Source organism: Capsicum annuum, chromosome 1 (assembly GCF_002878395.1).
Source record: "Capsicum annuum cultivar UCD-10X-F1 chromosome 1, UCD10Xv1.1, whole genome shotgun sequence".
Classification (NCBI taxonomy): Eukaryota; Viridiplantae; Streptophyta; class Magnoliopsida; order Solanales; family Solanaceae; genus Capsicum; species Capsicum annuum.
The window spans coordinates 183,685,879-183,704,731 of record NC_061111.1 but is presented as its reverse complement, the minus strand read 5'-3'; the positions used below and the strand labels follow the sequence as shown (position 1 = coordinate 183,704,731).

The following is an 18,853-nucleotide window of genomic DNA, read 5'->3' as shown; positions in this document are numbered from 1 at the left end:
TCCAATAAAATATCGGCCTCCTACTCAGGCCCATGAGCATAGGGCAAATTTCTAGGCCCAATACAAGTATGAGACAATCCCCCAATTTCATTTCTTGCTTGGGGTAAAACAACCGGCCTATTTTCAATGCCCAACCAATGGTATTGCTAATGAACAGCAGGCCATAATCAAAGAAAGAAACCCCTCTAATCAGACACGTAAAGAATATTTTCTTGCCTTGTCTAAAAAAATGTCAAAGAGGTTTTAAGTGCACCTCGAATATATAAACTCCAACCCTCTGGAACTCAAACTTCTGAAGTCTTCCCAAAGGGAATAATGGATCCTCCCATAGTGAGTTCCATAGTAGATTTAACAACTACTGTCCCATCGACATTAAATAAGAGCACTATGGCAAAGGTTAAAAGCTTTGGCATGCCTAATAAGAAGGGATCTCCTAAACCCAAGAACTCCCATAATCTCTCTTCTCCAACTCTACACTCTAATAACATCTTCTCTTCCTCTCTCTATGAGAGCCGTTTTCGTTGGACCACCAACCAACCTTATGGTTGGAAATGAGTCTAACGGGTTTAACAGTACCGCTCACTCTAGAAATGGAGGGAAATAAGATCATAATACTCATCTAAAATCCAGCCTACCTAGCTCAAGTAGTAAGGAAAACACTGAACCATGGCCTCATGAACTATGGCCAATATGTTTAGCTAGCAGCAATCTCCCAAATAATGACTAACCCAAACCAAGAGAACTTGACTCTGGACAACATTACAAAAATGTTAACCTTAATGAGCATGACCCTTCTGTTCTTCCCAATGCTAAGTCAGGAGTTGTTACTCCATGGACCAGCTTTTGTAATAAGCTCTGGGCCCCCCAAACTTAGGTAGGCCCTCAAGTTCTCCAGCCCTATCCCTTGCTCTGGAAATACAGAAGGAGAGAGAGAAAATAATGGAGATGCTAAGAGCAAATAACAAGGAAATGGAGGATCTCCTAGAAAGCGTGAGAGTACCAAGAACAGAGGCCACAACCTTAGAAAAACCTCTCACTCTTGAGTTCACAGAGCTGATCCACGAGATGGTGTCAGTTCTCTACTTCGAGACCTTAAAAAATTAGAGCTATATTTGCATCTCTTTCTTCATCCTTTTTCTTTTGCTCTTGACTCACAAAAGATGCGGAGGGAGGCCCCATGGCCACCTCGGTATCTCTTGTGCACCACCCTCTACTTTGCTTGGCCGCTTGATCTAATAATGTTGATGCAATACCATATGATAATCTAACAAGGGAACCCCCGGCCGCATTGTCAGCTACCGTCTTTTTAATTGATCCAATGCCCTGTAGAAAATTTGAAGGAGCATTTTATCCGGAACCTCATAATTTGGACATTGCATTAACTTGTTGAACCGTTGCCAAGCCTCATATAATGGTTCACTATTAAGTCGGCAAAAGTTGATGATTTCATCCCTTAGTTGCGACATTCGAGAAAGGGAAAAGTATCTTTCCAAGAATGCCTCCATGAGCCAAACCCATGAAGTGATAGACCCCGTAGGCAAAGACCACAACCATAAGACTGCTTCTCCCGTTAAAGAGAATGGGAAAAGACGCAACCGGATCGACTCTTGAGATATATGGGGCATGTCAAATGGAGAACACACCTCAATAAAATTCGTCAAGTGTAGATTAGCATCCTCATGTGCTTGGCCTCCAAATAACCCTTTCATTTGAAAAAAGTGAATCATCACGCTAGTAACGTGAAATACTCCACTTCCTTTCGTCGGTGGAATACGAATAACACTAGCTCGACCCGCATCACCGAGGTGATCCTCATCCTCATAATACCCATCAATCGACTCGGTATGACTACCATGTTGACTCATAGTATCGTGTATACTATTACGCACACTTGAGAAAGAAAAAAAAAATCAAAAAATGTAAACTAAAACGCTGCGGCTAACCCAAAGTAACTAAAAACACAACAAGAGTGAAAACTAAGTTTCACTCCCCGGCAACGGCGTCATTTTTGATAATGCTCAAATTACACTCTTGAATGGGTGTAAGCAATCGTTGTCAATATAATAACCCAACTTAGGTTGGGGTCGAATCCACAAGAAGTGAAAGCATGGAATTCAAAACTCAAGAGTATTGAGAGTCTACTAAAAGATGACCCGTAGTGTGAATAAAGCAAGCATAAATGTAAAATAGAGGATTTAGTTTGAATGTGTTTATAAATGACAACTACTTCAATTTAGTGCACTAGCTTGGCGTTGAAGAATGCTAAGAGTTAATTCAATTGAGAATAATCCTTGGGGTTATGAAATTATAGGTGTGGGATCATGCATGGGTATTTGGATATTTAAACAACTTTTAGCTACAAGTCATGGGTAGGCTAGATGTCAATGTATTGGTGTCAATCTTTCAATTACAACACCAAATTTCACAAATGGGTTCTTTTGAACACCTCACGAGTGTGACAATTTCCCACATCAATTGCCTCAATTGACATCTTTAGGTCTAAGAGATACCATTAAATGAAATGAATCAAGTTATTGGTTGCATTTATTCCTTACCCATGTCCTCTCTTTCAAGAATGAGATGGGTTCTAAGGTGGTTGGAGTTTGCAACCCCCAACTCTCAATTAATTCATGAAATAAATGCAACACTCATCATAACTAACTAATTAAAAGAATAATTAGCCAAAACCCATGTACTACCACTACCTAAGCAAGCATAACCCCAAGATTGGAAATTAGCTACTCATAGATAAAAGGGATAAGAATATACCAAAGTTATCATTAACTTCATCCATGAGAAATAGAGACAATGTAGTCCCACACTTGGGGTTTCACTAATTTTTCAATGGAAAGTCGCTAACATATATTTTTCATTCAAGCTTAGTACCAACTTCTCAAAAGATGGAAAAATAGATGCTAAAAGAGAAGAGAGAAGATAAAAAGCTAAAAGAGAGGCTATTTTTACAAGATGAAAATTAGGTCTTGAAAAAGGAACTAAAACCCTCCTTTTAAACTCCACTCTATATATGATGGAAATTACAAAACTGCCACCTTATTCTTGATCTGCTTGAGCGGATCCAAAGCGGATGAAGAGCAGACAGAGAGCAGATGGCTAGCAGCTCCAAAGCAGATGTGAAGCGGATCCAAAGCGGATGACTCATTTCCTTCACATTTGGCCTCTTAATACTTGAATGACTTGCCCAATCTTCTCTTTTTCTTTAACCTACATAAATGGGCATTACGTAAGAGAGTACCATCAAATCAATGGAAAAGCATGATAATTTAGGCTTAAAAGGTGCTAGCAAGTCGTCAAATCGATGACTTATCAATCCCCCAAAACAAAAACTATTGCTTGTCCTCAAGCAGCCAAGAATAATTCAATGAGATAGGGTATTTAACTCAAATCCACCTAGAAGAAAGCTATACTAAAGGAACAGGCTAACAAAAGTCTACAAACACATTCCACATATGCCATGGCAATAAGTAAACCAAAACTTTTCTATAAGCACATATTTATGAAGCAAGGATGCAAGTTTGTATCAAATGAATTTTCCAAATCACAAAACATCTTAAGATAAGACACAAAATCAGCAAAGATTGTCTCAATCTTCACAATGCAACTAACTTCACTCATTTACCCAAACCGATAGTAAAACATCACCCTCTACCCAAAAGTACCGTTGCCGCTCACATGCAAGAGTTATCTCCATACACCAAATATATTTCAATTCTTAAGGGAGCTCAAATAAAGAAAGAATTCACACTCACTCACTCTCACAGAGAAATTCAAGTACATTGAATAGAACCATAGGCTTGCCCTTTGTGTCTTTCGTCACTAATGTAGACCTACTTAGTTTGGAATCACCAAGGTCTTGCGGGTCAAGATGAAGGTTTAAGGTATGGGAAGGAATACATATGGATCAGTTGACTAAAGGACCTCCTTCAATGCAATCTCTCAATCCTTTCTACCCCCAAAATTTTCAAACCACCCACCTTATTCTTTTTCAAATCATTTTCCATATTTTCTTAACTAATTGCTTAACATTTACTAAACCATTCAAAACCACCATTTTCTTTCTTTTTTCACTTCTTTGGCTTTTTCAAGAGATTTTCTACCTATAAGCCTTTCTTAGCCCTTCACTCATTCAATTTTTTTTTTCAAGTTCTATGGGCTAAGATATTCAATTTTATCATCAAGCATATCTCTTGTCTTTTAAGCACATGTATCGACAACCTTACATACACCTTTCTTATCTTTTCTTTGATCATCTTCTCCCAAATACACAACCCCCCAAACTTAGGCTTTTGCCTATAATCGATTATCTAGAATCATGAAATGCATCAAAGGAGGTTAGGTGTCAAAAAAGGGGTTTTCAAAAGGGTTTAGGTGTTTTAGCATGATTATCATTACAATAAGAAAGAACAAAGGGAAAAAGGTTCAAGTGGGTTGACTATGGAACAATGTTAAGGTTGGAATTTAGTTATGTGACGAGTCAAAAAGGACCCCGGATCATTCCTCCAAACCAAACTTGCCTAGAATTTCGCTTTGAATACACTCGGGGCAAGTTCTAGACTACACAAATGAACAAGAATTATTCAAAAATCTTACCACTCATGGCATCGTACTCATAGAGCAAGAATTTAGTCTCCCAATCAATTTGAGCAATTTAAGCTTCATAAGTTACTCCGATTCAACGACTCATCCTTGTAAAGAAAGAGCCAAAAATTGAGTTTAATGATCTCACTCAAAAGAAAACTCAGGACATCCTTGATCTTGCAACTATATTTTTGATTTTTGTCAAGAAAATATTTCATTCCTTGCCAATGACATTTTGGAAGTATTTTTGAATTTTTGCTTCTTCCTAGTTAATCAAAATGACTAGATACTTCACCTAACGATGTCACCTCGTCATCCCTCATGGGTGAATTATCACTTGGTTCGATAAAGAAACTAAACTAAAATAAAAATAAAAGATCAAAAGAAAGAGAATATAAAAATTTACTCCTTAGGAAAGAATCGAGTTTCGAAGAAAACCCTTGAAATTTATTAGACACGTATATACAAAAGGCGACAAGAGCAATGCGCACAATCGTATACCACATTTAAATAAAGCGCATAACACAAATTCAAAATAAAACGATAATATTTGACATCATTATTGTAACACCCTGATTTGCTGAACCTGAACACTACACGGTGCTCATGATCCCGAAGGACCATAAGCTAACCTATGACTGATATCTGAACCTGTATACTGTATAAAATATTGAATAATGCAGAAACATGCACTGAAAGGATATAAGGTTCAATACTGAACATAACATGGATGAGATAACATCTGTGGGGTAATACAATACCCAAAACAAAACTGTAAACACTGAAGTTTGAAACATAATAGTCTGTATCTAGTATGAAAGCCTCTACTGTCTGAATAATCTGAATAAGGAATTGATGGAACATGTCCCCAACTAACTACAACTAATAGCTAATCAATGAAATAGTGGAGAAATAATCATGTCCTCGAAGGATGAGGGCTCACTTATATTCTGACTGCTGAGACTGGAATCTACTGCTAATCTGGAACTCGTGTCTCTGAACCTATGGTGTAACGTAAAAAGAAAGCACCATAGCGCAAATGCGTCAGTACAATGAAATGTACTGAGTATACATGTGAGGTAGGCTAATGCAAGGGTTAACATGCATGAATAATGCTAGCTGACTGTCTAACATGAATGCAAGAATGCATACACAAATAAGTAACTGTAACTGACACTGTGATATCGTGATTACTGAATCTGAATACTGATGACATGACATACTAATAACTGATATAATTGATAGTATAAATAGTTGTATCTGAATGTAACTAAAAACATGGGTGATTGTATCTGACAGTTCTGAATTTGATGAAAGTATCTGAGTTCCTTACTGTATCTGAGTTGACTGCATCTGACAGTCTTAAATCTGAAGAACTATCTGAGTTCTTTTACTGAGACTGGTACTGGAACTGTGGGAGGTAGTATTTAACCGACATGCACCTGATATGCCATTATGGTCCAATCTGTAACCCCAATTGGCAGGGTATCAATTCCGCGCCACGGTAAGGACAAGCTGTGGGCGACCCTTATCTGATAGTGTCCCCAAAAGAGAACGGTGGGGCCCTTATCTGATAGTGCTTATCCACCTCATCAACCTTCATCGGGCAGTGTTGATGTCTCAACCTATGCTGGCTACATAGCTCTGGAATGCAAGGATGACTTCTAAGGGCCACACCCTCATCTAATAGTGTGTGTCCCCATCCTTGGGTTCACTCGGTGCTAATTCCTACTCTCATCTGAATGGACACTGAACATGATTTACTGAACATAAGTTGAGTTACTAAGTTTCGTTGACTGACGAAATACTACTCATATCTGACAACTGACTGAGTCATGAGATCATGGTGATTTTTCCTGAGTCATAAGACTATTTGAAGTCTAAGGATTCATAGCTTGACTGAGAGTATCGTGAAAATATGACATGGCTCTAGGTACACAACTAATGTTTCGGGTACAAGTACCAGGACTCAATGGAAGGAAACTGACAAAGCATGACTTACTTGAATACATAATAATCATCATAATACATTTACTGAAACATTTCATCAAACATGTGATAGGCATAAGCTTGTACGTACATGGGGATTTCATGATATCATGCTAATTAGACACTTTCCCTTCATCTAGACATACAACCAAACACATAGTAGGAATAGAATGTGTAAACAACATCATACAACAATTAACATTCGTGATTCAATTCCAATTTAATCATTCAAGGGTTTAGTCCTAGGATTTCATGAATCTATACCGACACAAATCAACCCATATGGAATTTAACACTCATTCATGGAATATAATTCAATTACTCATTATGAACATGAACAAAAGCAGCCCAATCATGAAATTCATAAGAAAATCCATAACGTGAATTTAGAAAAGAGATTCTTGGGCTTCATGGATGAAAGGAGTCCATGAATGAACACTATGCATACCTTATTTCGTGATTCGTGAAGATTGATGGTGAAACCTTCTTGAATTTGAATCTCCAATAGAGTCCCTAGCTTGTTCTTGAGAGAAACTTGAGAGAAAATAGTATATTTTGGGTGAAGAATAGCTAATTCACGTGTTGTTGGGTTTAAATAGGGGTAGAAAATTGACCCTTTTAACCCTGAATGCGTCATTTAATTTCAGTAAAATTTTCCCGAACTGGACCTTTAGCACGATGCGGCGTTATCGCGCTGTGTCACTGGATTTTGATGATTGGGAAATCGCGGGATGGCGTGACGCGGGGGCATCACGTTGCCACTTCCTTTGTGACTTGGAACTTTGGCGTGACGCGGGGTCATCACGTTGCCACTTCCTTTGTGACCTGGAACTTTGGCACGACACGGGGAAAATCACGTTGAGACACTGGAAAAGGGACAATTTTGAATTTGAGTGCTGGCGTGACGCGTCATAATCATGGACACCTACTGAAAATTGCCAAATTCCATTTCCTCTTGTGGCGCGGCGCGCCACTGACTAATATGGCGTTGTTTTACGACGGGAACTTGAAATAGTCATAACTTCTTACCCGATTATCGAATTTAAGCGAATCATATATCGATGGAAAGCTTATTGAATTTTCCACATGACAAAAGGTGAAAATCTTAAAAATTCCTCATGGAATAATTATCATTCACTTTAGAAGTTAATACTACGCATTCTTGGGACGAAATTTACGAGAAATCTTTGGGGTATTACAATATCTCCCCCTTGAGAACATTCATCCTCGAATGAGTCTGACTGAGAGGGGAAACAATAAGCTGAACATGAACTGAACATGAATAACTGGAACATGATCTCATGACTGACAAGCTGAACATAACATACTGAACATGCATATCTGATGCATGTGTAACTGATTCATGAATGCATGACTGAATGTTTCGAGGAACTAAGTTTCTCACAATGAGAATGCATATCTGATGCATAATTATATAACTGAGCTGATACATGAATGCATGACTGAATATGCAATGGTACTTGATACCAAGTTTATACTGGGAACATGAACATGAAACTGAATACCAAGTTCGTGATGAACACTGATCATGAAACTGAGTAAGCTTAAGGAGAACTATTACTTTGAGCTTGATCTGAGTTGGCGGAGAAGAGGTGAGGATACTTGGTACGCATACCTGCTTCTGCTTCCCAAGTAGCTCCTTCGACGGACTGATTTCGCCAAAGAATTTTAACTAGACGGACTTCTTTGTTCCTCAATCTACGAGTCTGATAGTCTAAGATTTTGGCTGGAATCTCTTCATAAGAGAGACTGTTCTGAACATCAATGCTCTGAATAGGGACTACGACTGGTGGGTCACCTATACACTTCTTGAGCAAAGAGACATGAAAGACTAGATGAACTGAGGCTAGATCTGAAGGCAATTTGAGCTCATAAGCTACCTTGCCGAAATGGCTGAGAATCTTGAAGGGACCGATGTATCGGGGAATGAGCTTTCCCTTCTTGCTGAATCTCTCCACTCCCTTCATGGGAGAGATCTTTAGATAGACATGATCATCAACCTCAAACTCGAGATCTTTTTTACGAACATCTGCATAAGACTTCTGTCGGCTCTGAACAACCCGAAGTCTTTCTATGATTAACTGGACTTTTTCTTAGGCGTCGAATACTAAGTCAGGACCTATGACTGAGGCCTCACTAACTTCGAACCAACCAATTGGAGATCTACATCTCCTACCATAGAGAGCTTCAAATGGAGCCATCTGGATACTGGAATGATAGCTGTTGTTGTATACAAACTCAATCAAAGGCAAGTGGTCATCCCAACTTCCCTTGAAATCATTGCACACGCCCTTAGCATATCTTCTAAAGTCTGAATGGTCCTTTCTGCTTGACCATCTGTCTGAAGATGGAAGGTTGTACTGAGATGAACTTGGGTACCGAGACCCTTTTGGAACGCTTTCCATAAATGAGAGGTGAAATGGGTACTTCTGTCTGAGATAATGGACAATAGAACACCGTGCAATCTGACCAACTCCTTGATATAGAGTTTGGCGTAATCCTCGCCTGAAGAAGAGGTATGAACTGGAAGGAAATGAGTTGATTTGGTCATTCTGTCTACAATGATCCAGACTGAATCATGCTGATGATGAGTTCGAGGCAAACCCATCACGAAGTCCATGTTCACAACTTCCTACTTCTAAGTGGGAATACTTAACTCCGCATGGACCCACTAGGCTTTTGATGCTCTATCTTAACTTGCTGACATGTAGAGCACTTAGCCACAAACTCAGCAATGTCTCTCTTCATCTCACTCTACCAATAGATTTTCCACAAGTTGTGGTACATTTTTGTCGCCCCTGGATGAATAAAGTAGCGCGCACCATGTGCTTCTACAAGAATTCGCTGCCTTAAGTCGTCTATACCTGTAACATAGAGACGACCTTGGCAACGCAAAACACCATCTCTCCCTTGGGAGAAAACCTCTACTTTATGATCCTGAACTGACTCTTTCAACTTGACCAGGCTGGGATCTCTATCTTGCTTTTCTTTCACCCCGAAAACTAGAGATGATACTGAACTACTCTAAATACATACACCACCCTCTGAAGAATCGACTAAGTGAACGCCTAGTCTGGCAAGCTGATGGACTTCTTAAGCTAACTTATTCTTACGATCCTCCACATAAGAAACACTACCCATGGATAGCCTACTGAGAGCGTTGGCCACTACGTTGGCCTCGCCCGGATGATAGAGGACACTCATGTCGTAGTCTTTCAAAAGCTCTAACCACCTTCTCTGACGAAGATTGAGATTTTTATTATAAAAGACATACTGAAGACTCTTGTGATCTGTAAAGACATCTACATAAACTCTATAGAGATAATGCCTCAAAATCTTCAAGGCAAAGACTACGACTGCTAACTCAAGATCATGAGTAGGATAATTCTTCTCATGGGGTTTAAGCTGTCTGGACGCGTAGGCTATGACCTTACCATGCTGCATGAGGACACAACCCAAACCTACTCTAGATGCATCATAATACACCACGAACCCATCTGAACCATCTGGAAGAGCTAAGACTGGGGTTGAGGTAAGTCGAGTCTTCAACTCTTGAAAACTCTTCTCGCAAGGGTCTGACCATAGAAACTTGACTTTCTTTTGAGTCAATCTGGACATAGGGGGTGCAATGGATGAAAATCCTTCAACAAACCGTCTGTAATAGCCAGCCAAACCCAAGAAACTCCTGATATCTAATGGAGAGACAGGTCTTGGCCAGTTTCTTACTGCTTCGGTCTTTTGAGGATCAACCCTAATACCATTACCGGAAACGATGTGACTAAGGAATGCTACTGACCTTAGCCAAAACTCGCACGTACTGAATTTTGCGAATAGCTCATGATCTTTGAGAGTCTGAAGTACTGTTCTGAGATGGTCTGCATGATCGCGCTCAGTGCGGGAATAGACCACAATATCATCTATGAAGACTATGACGAACATGTCCAAGTACTGCTTGAACACGCGGTTCATCAAGTCCATGAAAGCTGCTGGGCATTGGTAAGAACAAATGACATGATTAAGAATTCAAAGTGACCATACCGAGTACGAAAAGTTCTTTTTAGAACGTCACTTTCTCTAACTCTGAGCTGATGATAGCCGGATCTGAGGTCTATCTTAGAGAAATAGCTGGCACCCTGAAGTTTGTCAAACAAGTCATCAATTCTGGGAAGAGGATAATTGTTCTTGACCGTGACCTTATTGAGTTGACGGTAATCAATGCACATTCTGAGAGAACCGTCTTTCTTGCGCACGAATAAGACTGGTGCACCCTATGGGGAAATGCTGGGTCTGACGAATCCCTTATCTAAGAGATCCTTCAACTGTTCTTTCAATTCTCTTAGTTCTACTGGTGCCATTCTTATGGAGGAATAGAGATAGGTCGAGTATCTGGAAGAAGATCAATGCCGAAGTCTATTTCCCTTTCGAAAAGAATTCCTGAAAGATCTTCGGGAAAGACATCTGAATATTCATTCACTACTGGGACTGATTCAAGGTTGGGACTTTCGGAACTAGTGTCCTTAACTCGAACAAAATGATAGACATATCCGTTAGATATCATTTTCCTTGTCCGAAGGTAGGAAACAAGCTGACCCTTGAAAGCGGATACTATCCTTCCACTCAAGGACGAGTTTATTTGGAAACTAAAACTGGACTATTTTGTTTCTACAGTTGACTGTGGCATAGCAGGAATGAAGCCAATCCATGCCGAGAATGACATCAAAATTAGTCATCTCTAATCTGACTAAGTCTACTGAAGTGACTTCTGAAATATCATAACCGGGCAGTTCCTGTATACCCGCCGGGCTATGATGGTTTTGCCCACTAGGGTAGAGACTGAGAAGGGCTCTGCTAGAATTTCGGGACTGATTTCGAAATCAACTATTATATAGGGAGTAACAAAAGACAAAGAAGCTCCTGGATCTAGCAAAGCGTAAACATGCACATGAAAGATCTGTAACATACCAGTAACTACATCAGGAGAATTTTCTTGATTTTGTCGGGTCTGAAGAGGATATAGTCTATTTGGGCGTTGCACTCTACTGATTCGGGCAACCGGACTGAGCTGAGGAGCCGAGATGACTCTGATAACCTGACTGAGGGCAGTCTCTGACTCTGTGGCCTGGCTTACCACAAACGAAACAGACATCGCTACCAGCTCTGCAAGTAGCCTTGTGGTTCTTACCACAAGTCTGACAAAGGATATTAGTTCGAGCATTGTTGACACTGCCCTGAGACTTAGAGCCTGACACTCTATCCCTGAACTTAGGAGCTGGAGCATGGTTGAAGAAGGAGATGGAACTGATGACTTAGGATGAAACTGAGAACGGTTTCCTCCTTCTGATTTAAGCTGACTAAAATTGAAGCTACCTGTCCTAGCTTTTTTATTCTGCTTTTCCCTCTGCTTAATCTTCTGCTCCTCTATCTGCTGAGCATGAATCATAAGTCTGGCTAAAGTCATGTCACTATTTAGCATGGCGGATCTGCACTCACTAACCATGCTATCATTTATCCCTGAAACGAACTTACTTATCTTGGCTCTGCCATCTGTAACCACATGAGGGGCATATCTGGATAATTGAGTAAACTTTAGAGAATATTCTTTCACCGTCATATTGCCCTGCCTAAGGTTGATGAATTCTAGCACCTTAGCCTCTCTAAGCTCTTCGAGAAAGAATCTGTCTAAGAATGCAGTGACAAACTCCTCCCACTCTATAGGACCTGCATCATCTGACCTTTCTGACTTCCACTGTTTGAACCAAGTATGAGCCATATCCTGCAACTGGTATACGGCTAACTCAGCACCCTCAATAGTAATCACCCCAATGATGTCTGTCACTTTCTAAACTTGATCAATGAATTCCTGAGGGTCTTCATCTACTTTAGACCTGTGGAAGGACGGAGAATTCATTCGGGTGAAGTCCCGAATCCTAGCTGCAGCAGAGTTGGCCACTGGGTTGGCCGAAACGACAGCTAGTCTCTCATTATGGGCAACTACTGACTGAGCAAGGGTGGTAAATGCGGTCCTGAACTCCGAATGAGAAACATGATCGCCCAAAGGTTCTCCGGGCTATCTGATTTCTCCTTTTAGGAGGCATATTATAAAATAAAGAGAAGAAGCGGATTAGACTGAGAGATTGACTTGTGATTATGCTCACTGGCACAACATGAATACTGAAAGAAGGGAAATTGTTCCTAAACATCTCATAGCCTCTTGCACATAAATGTGGCTCGCAACACACCCATGTACAAGACTTTACTAGATGCGGCTTTCAGACTTCCTAGGCCGCATTGATCCATAGGCTCTGATACCAAGTTTGTAACACTTCGATTTGCTGAACCGAAACGCTACATAGTGATCATGACCCCGAAGGACCACAAGTTAACCCATGAATGATATCTGTACTTGTATACTGCATAAAATACTAAATAATGCGGAAATATGCACTGAAAAGCCATAAGGTTCAATACTGAACATAACATGGATGAGATAACATCTGTGGGGTAATACAATACCCAAAACAAAACTGTACACACTGAAGTCTGTACAGAATGTGTAAACAATATCATACAATTAACTGTCGTGATTCAATTCCAATTTAATCGTTCAAGGGTTTAGTCCTAGGGTTTCATGAATCTATACCGATACAAATCAACCTATATGGAATTTAACACTCATTCATGGAATATAATTCAGTTACTCATTATGAACATGAACAAAAGTAGCCCAATCATGAAATTCATAAGAAAATCCATAACTTGAATTTAGAAAAGGGATTCTTGGGCTTCATGGACGAGAGGAGTCCATAAATGAACACTATGCATACCTTAGTTCGTGATTTCGTGAAGATTGATGGTGAAACCTTCTTGAATTTAAATCCCCAATAGAAACCCTAGCTTGTTCTTGAGAGAAAATAGTATATTTTGGGTGAAGAATAGCTAAATCACGTGTTATTGGGTTTAAATAGGGGTAGAAAATTGACCCTTTTTAACCCTGAACACATCATTTAATTTCAGTAAAATTTTTCCGAACTGGACCTTTAGCGTGACGCGGAGTTATCGCACTGTGTCACTGGATTTTGACAATTGGGAAATTGAGGGATGGTGCGACGCGGGGCCATCACGTTGCCACTTCCTTTGTGACTTGAAACTTTGGCGCGACACGGGAGAAATCGCACTGAGACACTGGAAAAAGGACAATTCTAAATTTGAGTGTTGGCACGACGCGCCATAATCGCGGACACCTATTGGAAATTGCCAAATGCCATTTCCTCTTGTGGCGCGGCGCGCCACTGACTAATATGGCGTTGTTTTACGATGGGAACTTGAAATAGTGATAACTTCTTACCCGGTTATCGGATTTAAGCGAATCATATATCAATGGAAAGTTTATTGAATTTTCCACATGACAAAAAGTGAAAATCTTAAAAATTCCTCATGAAATAATTATCATTCACTTTAGAAGCTAATAATAATAATAAAATAAAATAAAATGAAAAACAAAAAACAAATACAAAACATTAAAGAAATAACATAGAGTATGTCCATACAATCTTTCCAACCAAATGCCATAAAGTGAAACAGTAGATACCGATCATCAAACAAATCATAAAACTGTCCCACCCGCTGCTAAAGATATTGCATTGTTCCCAATGAGAAAGTAAAAGAGAGTAGAGTAGGGTAGAGACTCCCTGTGGCGCACTAGACGCTCGAATTCCTGTCGGTGAATGATCTCTCTGTCTCAATAGGAGCCTCGTCAGACTGGGCTCCTCTCATCGAGTCTGCTATGAAGGGCGACTCATCATCATGTCGAGTGCTAGAACTAGCCCCAACCATCCGTACGTGCTCCTCATCCTTGGATAACTGCATGGCGAGCTCAACCTGTCGAGCCTCAGGTAGCCCCTCTATAAGATCAACCTCGGCCTCATCATCAATGTCCTCATGACCCTCTCCGAACAAATCATCAAATGGAAGCATTGGTCCTGAAGTCTCCGGTGAAAAAGCAATCTCGTCCTCATCAAGACCGAAAGAGGGCTGTCCGGAGTGGATCTCCACTTGTAAACTATCAAGATTTTCCCTCACAGATGCCACCCCCCACAATCTCCCCTCGCCTCAAGCGTGGCCTGCTCTAACTTCGCTACACGGGCACGAAGAGGTGTTATAGCAGCCTGAATGAACTGGGGAATGTCCGCCACCAATTGGGTAAGAGTAACATTATTTGCCAAAGTCATAGAAGCAACCTTGACAAATGTCACCGTAGAAGACCGTGCTGATTGTGTGGACCGAGGTTGTGGTGCGGTGCTCGATGATGGAGGAGTATCGGTAGAATCCCGATGGGTCTCAACATCAAGTGTAGAATCCAGAGAAATCTCCACCTCTTCTGAGCTCGGCAATCCTTCCGCACCCGAGTCTACCAAAACCAAAGCTTTTCTTTTTAAGCTCATAGGGTTATCCTTATCCTTACACTGTGTGATGTCAATGACACCAGTGCATATAACCCGATGATCAATCTTAGAGAGTAATGGGACTTCGAACTTAAGGCAAAGCATGGATATGGGTGCCGGAAAGGGCAATAAAGTATTCGATTGCTTGACCTCAACTTAATCATTTCCGCTATTAACTCTCCTGGATTGATAGCAATTTTATCCATGATGCACCCGCCAAAGATGGCCTTATCAACCGCGACATCTTGGTCATTTCTTGAGGGAAGTAGATGGTTACCCACAAATCCAAGCCAATGTTTGGCTTGAACCGAAAGATCTCTCTTCTTGATTTGACCTACACTATTAGCCCATGGAGGAAGACTCTTAGCAATCACCCTAGCAAGCGATGGATAACTCTGACGTCGGCCAAATATCAACCTCTTGCAGTGCACCGCGGAATCTAAGTCACAAGCAAAATAGACCTCCTTGATCGTCGAGGCCGTGCAAGGGACTTCCACTCCTTGAACCAATACACTCTCGAGGCAAGGTTGTGTGGCAATTGACATTTTGTATTTTTGTTCATTGTGCCTAACAACATAGGAAGCATAAAACTTCCGAACAATCGCCGGGAAATAGCATAATAGGTGAGAATAGGGCGTCATATTTGTGAAAAGTTCCCAAACTTGTTCTTTAATTTCGGCAATGATTTCGGGGAAATGGGTTTCAACTCCCTTCATGCTAAAGATCTTCTCGGGATTGAACCCCTGAGTAGTTACCCACTCATCATATAACTCATTCACACCTTCTACACCAAACCAATTTGATTCGCTTCCTTTCCTACCTTCGTGTACGATCAATGATAGCTTGGACATTTGGGACTTTCGGAATATTTTTGGAGGCCGATGCTTTACCCCTTTTGAACATAGTTTTTGCCTTGCCTTTATCCGGGGCATTACTCTTTCTAGCTTCTCGTGGCAAGTTTTTCCTTGGAGACATAGCTATGAGAAAGAAACAAAACAAAACCAAAACAAAGACAAAAGGTAAAACATGTTTTTCGAATTTTGTAAGTTAAGAAAGAAAATAAAGATAAGAAAAGAAAATAGGATGCAAGGTAACTCATCACTAGAGTCCATGGGTTTCATTTATTACAACACTTAATCATTTAGGCATGACATTGTCTCACATTCTTCACATTTCTCAAAACTAGCTCATAGGATATCCATAACCTCCAATGGAAACAAGAATGACCAATACCCTTAAGAATGATGTCATCCAATCTATCATAGGGCAAGACAAACATTCATGTTTCCCGGTTAGGCTTAGTGACCAACAAGAACCATGGATGCCATATTTCACAACAATCTCCATCAACCAATGACTATCAACTATTTCATTATTAGGTTCAATTGGACTCAAAATGATGTATAAAAAATGACCACACCAAGCCCTAAGGAAAGTCACATTGGCCATTACAAGCATGCAACACATTCCTCTCTTATTGTCATTTCAACAAACACATTGTGGGCATGCCAACCAAGAACTTGGAGAAAGAGAATAAGAGCACAAGAGAGAAAGCTCATCTTACCAAATCATCTCCAAATATATTCAAGGTGTTTATACTATCATACTTGAGCCACTTGCCACACAAAATAAGCAAGAAAGGTTCAATGAACATTTTGTCAAACACATGGTGCACTAGCTTCATTTAAGAGAGTATCATGAATCAAATTAGTGAAACAAGGCACCAATGACAACATAATTATTCCAACAAGTATTAATCATCCCAATAAGCTCATAAAAACTTAATTCAAGTGACAAATCATCATAAGCTATGAAGCACGTGATCTCACTTTTTGTTAGTTCAATTTTTGGTGAAAAAGAAGAGAATATGAAGTTTGAGAGAAAAGAGAAGTTCGAATAGAGTTGCAATGTAAAAAAAATTGAAGTGTGGATTGTTTCAGCGCTTTTTTTAGTGTTTTAAAGGGACTTTGGACTAACCGGGTCGGGTCATCCCCATAAAATTCGACCCGTTTTAAAACATCAAAGAATTTTTAAAAGACCTGCGCGCCATCTGCGTTCAACCCGCGACTCAAATGCTTAAGCAGTTCCAGCGCACCTCAAGGCAGTACGTAGCAGCTTGGTTTATGTCCAACATGCTTCTGTCCTGTGCCTGGACTGCTTGAGCAGGGCCAGCGCAGGTCAATGCAGTGACCTTCAGTGAAAACAGCCCCTCCTGTGTCCCTTTTGCACCTAGACTGCTAGAGCAGTTCCAACGCATCTCACAACAGAAACCACGGCTTCACTTGCGTCCTAAGTGCAGCTGACCTGCACCTGGACTGCTTGAGCTGTTCCAACGCAGGTCTGGACAGTATAGCTGCTTCTCCTTGGCCTAAAACTTGGCCCCATCTGAGTCCAACACGCCTTTGACCTGTGGCTGACCAGCTCAAGCAGGTGTAGCACTGGTTGTACCAGCTTAGCCCACGAATTTTTGAACCAAGTTCTTGGTTCGGAGCTCACTTTCGAGCCTCCGAATCTACCTTCTCGCACCGCAATTTTGTTATATTACCTGCACCAATCAAAACTAAACTAAAATTAATATTAAAAACATTAAATACATCAAAAATAAATCTTGGGTTGCCTCCCAAGAAGCACCGTAGTTATAGTCGTGACACGACATCACTTGATCAACATTTTGGATCTTTGAAGCGAAGCGACTCAACCTTAGTCGCTCCAGGTCCACCCACATGATAGTGCTTCAATCGTTGCCCATTCACCACAAATTTCTTCTTTTCGTGATCTTCCAACTCATTAGCTCCTCTAGGATAAACATTTGAGATCACGAACGGGCCCGACCACTTCGATCTAAGCTTTCCTGGAAAGAGCTTCAATCTTGAATTGAAGAGGAGGACATCATCACCCACATGAAACTCTCGCTTTAAGATTTTGGCATCATGCCACCTCTTCATATTCTCTTTGTACAACATAGAGCTCTCATATGCTTTGAGTCGACACTCTTCCAACTCATGAAGTTGATTCACTCTCGATTTTGAAGCGTCCTCCCAATCCATATTCAACTTCTTCAAAGCCCAAAAACCTTATGTTCTAACTCGACGGGTAAGTGACAAGCCTTCCCAAACACCAATTGGTAGGGGGACTTACCGATAGGAGTTTTATAGGCCGTTCTATATGCCCAAAGAGCATCATCGATTGCCTTGCCCAATTCGTACGACAAACATTCACGATTTTCTCAAGGATGGTCTTTATTTCACGATTTGAGACTTCAATTTGGCCAGTAGTTTGGGGATGATAGGGAGTAGCAACCTTATGCTTCACCCCATACTTATTAAGCAAAGAATTGAAGACCCGATTACAAAAATAAGAGCCCCTATCACTAATAATTGCCCTTGGAGTCTCGAACCTTGTAAAGATGTGCTTCTTCAAGAAAAAAGTGACACTCTTGCCTTCATTGTTGGGTAAAGCAATGGCTTCCACTAACTTTGAGACATAATCGACGGCTACCAAGATATATTTATTACCATATGAACTCACAAAGGGACCCATGAAGTCGATCCCCCACACATCAAATAGTTCAACCTCGAGATTGGGCATAAGAGGCATCTCATGTTTCCTTAAAACACCACCTTGCATTTGACATTGAGGACATGTTTTGACCAACTCATAAGCATCTCTATGAAAGGTAGGCCAATAATACCTACTTTGAAGAACCTTAGCGGTCGTTCGGATCCCACCATAATGACCACCGAATAGAAAGGAGTGACACGCCTCAAGAATATCTATCATTTCTGCCTCCATGACACACCTACGAA

The 18,853-nt window shown here is 40.6% G+C and overlaps 1 protein-coding gene across 4 annotated transcripts in view; it reads right to left on the bottom strand.

Moving 5' to 3' along the window:
• Positions 1-2,748: 2,748 nt before the first annotated feature.
• LOC107842367 overlaps positions 2,749-18,853 on the bottom strand; it is a 31,680-nt gene continuing 15,575 nt past the window's right edge. For 2 of the 4 annotated variants that reach the window (XM_016686176.2, XM_047408028.1), the window contains exon 10: positions 2,749-3,222. The gene's annotated coding sequence lies outside the window, so the exon portion shown is untranslated. Of the gene's footprint in view, positions 3,223-5,295; positions 5,599-18,853 lie in introns of those variants that run through there. The other 2 variants (XM_047408036.1, XM_047408019.1) reach the window with 2 other exon arrangements.